This window comes from Cebus imitator, unplaced genomic scaffold (assembly GCF_001604975.1).
Source record: "Cebus imitator isolate Cc_AM_T3 unplaced genomic scaffold, Cebus_imitator-1.0 Scaffold485, whole genome shotgun sequence".
Taxonomy (NCBI): Eukaryota; Metazoa; Chordata; class Mammalia; order Primates; family Cebidae; genus Cebus; species Cebus imitator.
In genome coordinates, this window is record NW_016107800.1 from 704,754 (window position 1) to 713,747 (window position 8,994).

Sequence of the window (8,994 nt, forward strand, 5' to 3'; positions counted from 1 at the left end):
TTTGAGACGGAGTTTCACTCCTATTACCCAGGCTGGAGTGCAATGGCAGGATCTCGGCTCACCGCAACCTCTGCCTCCTGGGTTCAAGCAATTCTCCTGCCTCAGCCTCCCAAGAGGCTGGGACTACAGGCATGCACCGCCATGCCCAGTTAATTTTTGTATTTTTTAGTAGAGACAGGGTTTCACCATGCTGACCAGGATGGTCTCGATCTCTTCACCTTGTGATCCACCCGCCTCGACCTCCCAAAGTGCTGGAATTATAGGTGTGAGTCACCGCGCCCAGCCAATTTTTTGTATCTTTAGTAGAGACAGGGTTTCACCATGTTGGCCAGGCTGGTCTCGAACTCCTGACCTTATGATCTGCCCACCTCGGCCTCCCAAAGTGCTGGGATTACAGGCCTGAGCCACCGTGCCTGGCCTGAATTTTTGTTTTCTCACCTAGAAAAAAATCAGAAACTATCCCACCTACTAGGGTAGTTCAGTCATCAAACTGCTACCAAACCCTTATTCTTTATGTGCTACACACTAGGCTTGTGCTGGGAGGAAACTGGTGTGGCCTCTTTTCTAAGGGAACCCACAGTCCTGTCAGGGAGACTATTGTATGTACTTAGTGTTATGGAAAGAAACTTTGCATTCAAAAACTTTGAAAACTACTGAGTGCTTTAAAATATATGACAAGAAATATATACATGGGTGTGTGTGTGTGTGTGTGTGTGTGTGTGTGTGTGTGTGTGTGTATATATACATATTTTTTTTTTTTCCCCACCAAATCCCCAAGAAATATATTTTAATTATCCAGTATGAGTCAATGGTTGGTCTGATTTCTGGATCTGGGTATTTCTCTAAGAAGATTAGGTTTTGCCCTGTCACCCAGACTGAAGTGCAGTGGCGTGATCTAGGCTCACTGCAGCTTCGACCTCCCCAGGCTCAGGTGATCCTCCCACCTCAGCCTCCCAGGTAGTTGGAAATACAGGTGCACGCACGTATGTCACCACACCAAACTAATTTTTGTATTTTTTGTGGAGACAGGGTTTCGTCATGTTGCCCAGGCTGGTTTCTAACTCCTGAGCTCAGGCAATCCGCCAGCCTAAGCCTCCCAAAGTGCTGGGATAGCAGGCATGAGCCCCCACGCCTGGTCCAAACTACTTTCGTAGAATTAAACAATGGGCAGTTATTAAATATTATTTACCTGGGTATTGACTGAATTCACCAACTCCCATGACGGTGTTTTCATGTTGTGCCCACTAGGTGTCTCATTATTTTGCAAGGAAATGGTAAAGCACAGTGTGTCCACCTGTGTTACAGTCAGCTCTGGTATAAACACGGGAATCACTTAGCTGAAATCTCAGCCCCGTTCTAGTAATCATTGATTAAAATGCCAGTGGTTACCTCCTATTTGCGAAGAAGTAAGGGAAGGTCTTTGTGGCTTCTTTGTCCTTCTTATAATTCATCTACCTAAAAGCTGTTGTCTTAAAGTCAAGACTAGGAAGATGAGGTAGGAATTCTTCCACAGCATGAGTAGTAAGACCCTAAGGGTAACAGCACTGCATCCCCGTTGGTTTCCTGTGTTAATGTTTAGCTGTGACCTGCATGTGAGCTGACATTCCCAAACCGCACCACACTATTTGTGTGCCCAGCCAGAATGTGTTCTTCCCTATGCATCAATCAAGAGTTGTTTCCACAACACAATCCAGGGGCTCTTCTTGCACTTAGAATTTCAGGTTTGCAAATGATATACAATTGCTTACTTCAGTATTTTCACCTGTGTTATGAATGACTTTTCTTTAGATAGTCTACACAGAACCTTCTGTGTATGAGTGACACCAGAGGGGAAGGCACTAAATAACAAACAGGAAACTGAGTACCTTCAAAAATCGATTGTAACCTCAGGATCCTATCTCATCAGGCTTTCATACTCTACTAGAAGGAGTGTAAACTCAAAAAAAAAAACCACCAGATATGACCTTTCTGCAATAAAATTTGGCAGTATCTATCAAGAATGTATTTTAAAATGTATTTTAAAAGTTTATGGCTCACACCTGTAATCCCAGCACTTTGGGAGGCTGAGGTGGGCGGATCACTTGAGGTCAGGAGTTCAAGACCAGCCTGGCCAACATGGTGAAACCCTGTCTCTACTAAAAATACAAAAATTAGCCGGACATGATGGCAGGTGCCTGTAATCCCAGCTACTCGGGAGGCTGAGGCAGAAGAATTGCTTGAACCTGGGACGCGGAGGTTGCAGTGATCCGAGATGATGCCATTGCACTCCAGCCTGGGTGATAGACTCACTCTCAAAAAATAAATAGATAAATAATCCTGAGCCTAATGACTTGTTAAACATCCACATCCTCCTGATGATGAAGACTCTAGTATATGTGTTGAAAAAACCAAGTGTTATCCAAAAAAAAAAAAAAACAAAACAAAAAACCCATGATAAACTTTCTCCACACCTAGTCCTGTGAACATGTACTCCTGCCCTCATGCTATCCTGAATATTAGAAGCCCCTGCTTTGATGCTCCCCCTCGAGGAGTCCTTGATGCCCAGGGAAGTTATATGAGGGACCCACGGAGGTTTAGCACTCTTTCTGACATCTGGGCTACAAACTGTCCAACCCATCTAAATGTAACAACAGTTTTAGCCACATTGCTTTTCTGGCTAAGTTTCTCTAGCTCTTTGTGTAATTTAGGAAGTAGCATCTTCAGAACATTATAAAACACTCCTTAAGTAATATCTAGGTGCTCTTTTGCAAGGCCCTGCCATGCTTATGTGAGTATTATTTTAAAATACTGCCTCTGGATTCCTGGTCTTCAGTTTGAAACTTTTTGTAGCTGCTTCAGCACTTGCTTCCCAGAGAGAGCTTGTGGCCTTGCTCCAAACAACACCACAGGACTTCCTCTAAGTATCTGGTTTTGTTTTGGTTTCCTACAACTGAGCTGTCACTCTCTGAGTTGCTGTTTACAGAGCCTTCTCGGAGGAAAACATGAATGGGCCCCTGAGGCACCATACACAGCGCCAAGGGGCTTGGAAACCACTTGGAGGAGCAGCTGGGTGAAAAGTGGCAGGCCGCCGTGGGACTCCTACTCTCGGCCTATGAGGACACAGATGACATCGGAAACCTGTGCTTACAGTTTCTCAGGGACCTGGCACTTTGCTCTGTTGTCCCAGTGACTCACATGATAATTTTCCAGGCCTTCAAACTAGGTCAACAGTTTTGTTTGCCCAGAGAGCTCCCCTGGGAGGCCATTCTAAGGCAAGCAGGCTGAATGGGGATGTTTGGCCAGGTGATTCTTTTTGCTGGCTTTTAGCCTGAGGAAACATGACCAGTATTCAGGCCAGGAGTTTAGAGAATTAAAAGCTGCCAGCATCTGGGCTAAACCAACATACATCAGTATTATTAGTTAAATGTTAACCACACTGCTAATGGCAGCCCTTTCCTGGAGAGAAGTGAACAGATGATTTGGGAAGGCCCGGAAACAAGAAGTCCGCTCCTTATAGATAAGAAAGACGGTACAAGCTTGTGCTACAAATCTAGTCATAGAAGCTTCCATTGACTGTGAGTGGGACCTGATCAATGTCTTTCTTTATTAAGCCATGGAGCCTGGTTCAGTATTTCTTAAATTTGAGAAGTCACAGAGCCCCAAGAACATATCTAAAGGCTTGCAGACTCCAATTTTTTTTTTTTTTTTTTTTTTNGTAGCTGGGATTACAGGCACCTGCCACCATGCCAGGGATAATTTTTGTATTTTTAGCAGAGAGGGAGGTTTCACCATGCTGGTCAGGCTGGTCTCAAACTCCTGACCTCAAGTTATCAGCCTGCCTTGGTCTCCCAAAGTGCTGGGATTACAGGCATGAGCCACTGTGCCTGGCAATGAAGAGACTGCAATGAAAGAACTATTTACAGACAGGTAGGCTGGGCTAAGGGGTAAACAGGGATGTTCAGGCGCCGAGAGGAAAGCAAGAGTGGAAAGAGTTACCATTCTAGGGATAAAGGAACAGAGGGAGGACATAATCTCACAGAATCCAGTAAGAGCGAGGAATGGTGGAGGAGGGACCCCCAAGAAAGGAGGCCAGGTTGGGGGTGGGGAGGGGTAAGCAGCTATCTGGCTCAAAGCAGGAAGACAGTAAGGAGGAAATACCCTGACTTCTCTCTCTTCTAGCATATATCATCTCTTACTAGTGCCACCCCTGACTAGATCCCAAGCAAGTGAAGGGTCAAGGAATGCTGGAGATGCAATTCTTCAGAATGAAGAAAGGCAGAGAATGCGGTAGGGGTGGGGGCAGAAGTGCAAAATAACCTACACAATCCTATAGTTCCATTCCTTGGAATATATCCTAGGGGCATAATTAAAGATGGAAGCAAAGAATTATATACATGAATGTTCTTCACAGAGCTAAGTATAATAGTAAAAAGAAAATAAAGAAAGAAAGAAGAAAAAAAGAAAATAAGCAAAGTTTCCTATAATAAAGGGATAAATTATAGTATATCCATACTTTGGAATATCATCATGCCACAATAAACATTTTTAAAGAATCTATGATGATATGCAGAAATGCTTACAATAAAATGTCAATTGAAAAAACAAAGACACAAAACTCTATGCACAGTATCACCCCAATTCCTTAAACACCTATATGCAAAAGGAAAAACATCTAAAAAATGTGAACAGTATTTACTTTTGATGATGGGATTGCTTTTTTTTCCTTAGTAGCTTTCAATGTTTTTCCTTTTTTTCACATTAAGCATGTAATAGTTTTGTGATCAAGGAAAAAAAGCCAGTGCCAAAAAGGAGAGCCTTTCTTATTGAAATGGACTCTGCTCAATTGAAAATATTAATAAAAGACACAACAATTATTTAAGTGAATTAAAACCAGTGACATGAAAGGTGAACTTCAATCTGTCTCCATTTGATATCTGGACAAAAAGTGAAAGAAAAATCAATTTCTACATGATATTAAATATCCAGATTTTTTAGCTTGGGCAACATGGCAAAACTCTGTCTCTACAAAAAATAGAAAAATTAGCCTGGCATGGTGGTACATGGTGGTACAGTCTCCCAGCTACCAGGGAGACTGAGGTGGGAGGATCACCTAGGCCTGGGGAGGCTCAGGCGGTAGTGAGCTGAGATTGAGCCACTGCACTCCAGCCTGGGCAACAGCATGAGACCCTATCTTAAAAACATACACACACACACACACACACACACACACACACATACACACACACAGATATTTTAGATGATTTTGATTCTTGACTACATTTTTTCCTTTTCACTTCAGTGATAGTTATGAGATCAATTCAACAGGACTGACTCATCTTACAACTCTGAAAAATCTAAGAAAAAAGTTTTTTTTTTTCTCCCGCAACTGTGGCGTCAGGCACGGTGGCTCACACCTGTTATCCCAGCACGTTGGGAGGCCAACAAGTGTGGATTGTTTTAGCCCAGGAGTTTGAGACCAGCTTGGCCAGCACAGTAAAATCAGTCTCTACTAAAAACCACAAAAATTAGCTGGGCATGGTGGCGCCCACTTGTAATTCCAGCTAGTTGGGAGGCTGAGGCATGAGAATTGTTTGAACCTGGGGGGCCATGCAGAGCTGTTGGCTGTAATGGGCCGACATTGTGCAACTGCACTCCAGCCTGGCTGACACCCCCTCAAAAATATTTTTTTTAACTTGGTACTGTCCATTAGCCTTCCAAAAAGCTTAATCGATTTACACTTCCAATAAAAGGCTGAAAAGATGTTAAGCTTCACTTGTAATCAGGAAAATGAACTACTTACAGACAGGTAGGCTGGGCTGAGGGCTAAACAGGAATGTTCAGGCACCCGGAGAAAAGCAGCAGTGGGAAGCATTTACCATTCCTAGGAATAAAGGAATTATCCAAATTTAAATAACAATGGGACACCATGTTGTTCCCATTTGGGTTCACAAATGTAAAAAGATTGATAATGCAAAATATGGAGGGAGATAGAGACATCTGTCCTTGTATAAAGGTTCTTTTTACAATGACCATCTACACATTAGGGAGTGTTCCTGAGAGACATTAAAAGTTATTATATTATGCTAGATTGTTGTAATAAATAAACAAAGGACATTTCTATTACAGGATTATTGGTTATTTTATGTGTGCTAACAGCAGCCCCGCTGTTACCATGTATCCATTGAGCATTTTTATCTTGCATTGTTGTTTTCTTTTCTGCTTTCTATTTTCATTTTTTATTAAAAATTTTTTTTGTATCATTGTTTTCTAATCACTAATTCATTAATTCACTAAGTAGACACAAATTTCTCTATTTCATCTTCTATTATCTATTTTTAAAATAATAGAGACAGGGTCTTGGTACACCGCCCAGGCGGGTCTGGAACTCCTGGGCTCATCCTCCCACCTCAGCCTTCCAAAGTGCTAGAATTACAGGCATGAGCAACTGCCCCGGTCGAATTTCTCCATTTAAATAGCGAGAGTTTAGTTTACCATTTACTAAACACTTCCCATCAATTACTTCAATTTATCTCTACTTCAGTGACAGCGGGAGGTACTATTTTCAGATGTGGAATTTGAGTCTGAGAGAAGTTAAATGATTTTCCAAGGTCACTGTCACTAATCAGTAGAGGGGCTCAGGTCCTCTGACTCCCAGTTCCACCAGTTTCCCATTTTCTCAATTGCTTTTCAAACAAAGCACAGTGGAGGGCCATGGAGTTCAAGTCAGTCAATCCAAAAGGAATCAGAAGGGGCAGAATGGTGCAGTGGGGGACACAAGTAGCTGGAAGCCTGAGAACTGTTTTTTTCTCCACTCTGTGCTTCTCCCAATTGTGTGACCATGGGCAAGTGATTTAGCCTTATGGAGACTTGCTGGCCTCTTTAGACAAACAGAGATCAAAAGTTGACACTTGCTTACTAGTGTTGGAAGCAGAGATGCTGCCCAGTAATCCCAGCACTTTGGGAGGCCAACTCAGGTGGATCGTGAGGTCAGGAGTTCAAGACCAGTCTGACCATGATGGTGAAACCTGGTCTCTACTAAAAATACAAAAGTAGCCGGGCGTGGTGGCGTGTGCCTGCAATCCGGGCTGTTCAGGAGGCTGAGGCAGAGGAACTGCTTGAACCCGGGAGGCAGAGATTGCAGTGAGCCAAGTTCATGCCACCGCACTCCAGCCTGGGCAACAGAGTAAGACTCGGTCTCAAAAAAAAAAAAAAAAATTGAGATGAAGCAATGACACTTACTTACTAGTGTTGAAAGCAGAGACGATGCCATGCAGTTTCTCCTAGCTGTGAGGTTTTTGTTGTTGTTGTTGTTGTTGTTGTTTTTAGACAGTCTCATTCTGTTGCTCAGGCTGGAGTATTGTTGTGTGACCTCGGCTCCAACCTCTGCCTCCAGGGTTCAAGTGATCCTCCCGCCTCAGCCCCCCAAGTAGCTGGGACTACAGGAGGATGCCACACCATACCTGGATAATTTTTATATTTTTAGAAGATACGGGATTTGACCATGCTGGCCAAACTGATCTGGAACTCCTGGGCTCAAGTGATCTGCCCGCCTCGGCCTCCCACAGTGCTGGGATTACAGGAGTGAGCCACCTCACTCAGCCACCTAGCTGTGAGATTCTGAGCCAAACTTAGACTAGTACTCTTTCTCTACTCATATACATACATTTTTTTTTCTGCTCAGATATTTTACAAAATACCACTTTCTGCATATTTAGTCTCTGCAAATGTGAACTCATAAGAGACAAACTCACCACATAATTAATGCTTTACTTCATTGGGGTCTAAAACTGTTCCCTTATCTTTTTTTGAAAGTATTATTAGGTAAACTCTCAGGTAGCTCACTGTATCTGAAAAGGTGTTTTCTGCCTGCATCTCTATTTGATGTGGCCACCTACATTGTTGCCTATTACAGATTTTTACAGATTTTATTATTACAGATTTTTTTGTTTTTTTTTTTGAGACAGGGTCTCTGTTGCCCAGGCTGGAGTGCAGTGGCAGGATCTTGTCTCACTGTAGCCTCCTCCTCCCGGGTTCAAGCGATTCTCCTGCCTCAGTCTCCCAAGTAGCTGGGATTACAGTGCATGTCACCACACCTGGCTAATTTTTGTATTTTTAGTAGAGATGGGGTTTCACCATGTTGACCAGGTTGGTCTTGAACTCCTGACCTCTGGTGATCCACCTGCCTCGGCCTCCCAAAGTGCTAGGATTACAGGCATGAGCCACTGAGCCTGGCTCACAGTTGATTCTTTACAGTTCCAATTTTCGTAAGCCAAAGATTTTAGAAGCTAGAAAGAGCCTTAAGAGATCACTTGATCCTTTCCTCTATTTTTGAGCAGGTAAAATATTTTTCCATTTAGCAGAGGAAGCAATCAATGCCCAGAAAGCCTGAAAGTTATTGAAGGTTTCACAGCCAGCAAGTAACCTCGTGCTGCAGGACTTGTGCCATTCTTGCTGCATGACCATTTATTACTAATCCTGACTCTTCCAGAAAATTGCAATGACAGTCAAAAAAGAGTAAACTATGTGATCATTGGTTGTTTTCTTTTTATCACACATCATGAATTCTGCTAGTCCTAACCATATTTTGATGCATTATTTATAAGAGCCATCTGGTCATAGGTTCCCAGAGAAAACTCTGGATTTTAAAAAAATCTGCTTTATTTTTCCAGGAAACACACTGCATAGCTCCAAATCTATTCTCTACCTGCTCATCAGGGATACACAAGGCAATTTGGATTCTTTTTAAAAATTGAAATGTAACTTAACCTAAAGTGCACAACTTTAAAAAAATTTTTTTAATTTTATTTATATATTATTATTATTATACTTTAAGTTCTGAGATACATGTGCAGAACGTGCACGTTTGTTACATAGGTATACACCTGCCATGGTGGTTTGCTGCACCCATCAACCCATCATCTACATCAGGTATTTCTCCTATTGTTATCCCTCCCCCAGTGCCCCAACCCCTCAACAACTTATTTTTGTTTTGTTTTTTTATTTTTTATTTTTTTT

General features: G+C 42.5%; 1 long non-coding RNA gene across 1 annotated transcript in view; it reads right to left on the minus strand.

Moving 5' to 3' along the window:
* The window catches only part of LOC108292257, a 22,813-nt gene extending 15,239 nt beyond the window's left edge, over window positions 1–7,574 (minus strand). Inside the window, exons 1-2 of the long non-coding RNA XR_001820224.2 lie at window positions 7,219–7,574; window positions 5,780–5,860 (exon numbers count right to left, since the gene is read on the minus strand). This is a non-coding gene — a long non-coding RNA (uncharacterized LOC108292257). The remainder of the gene's footprint in view (window positions 1–5,779; window positions 5,861–7,218) is intronic.
* Between the last annotated feature and the right edge of the window lie 1,420 nt (window positions 7,575–8,994).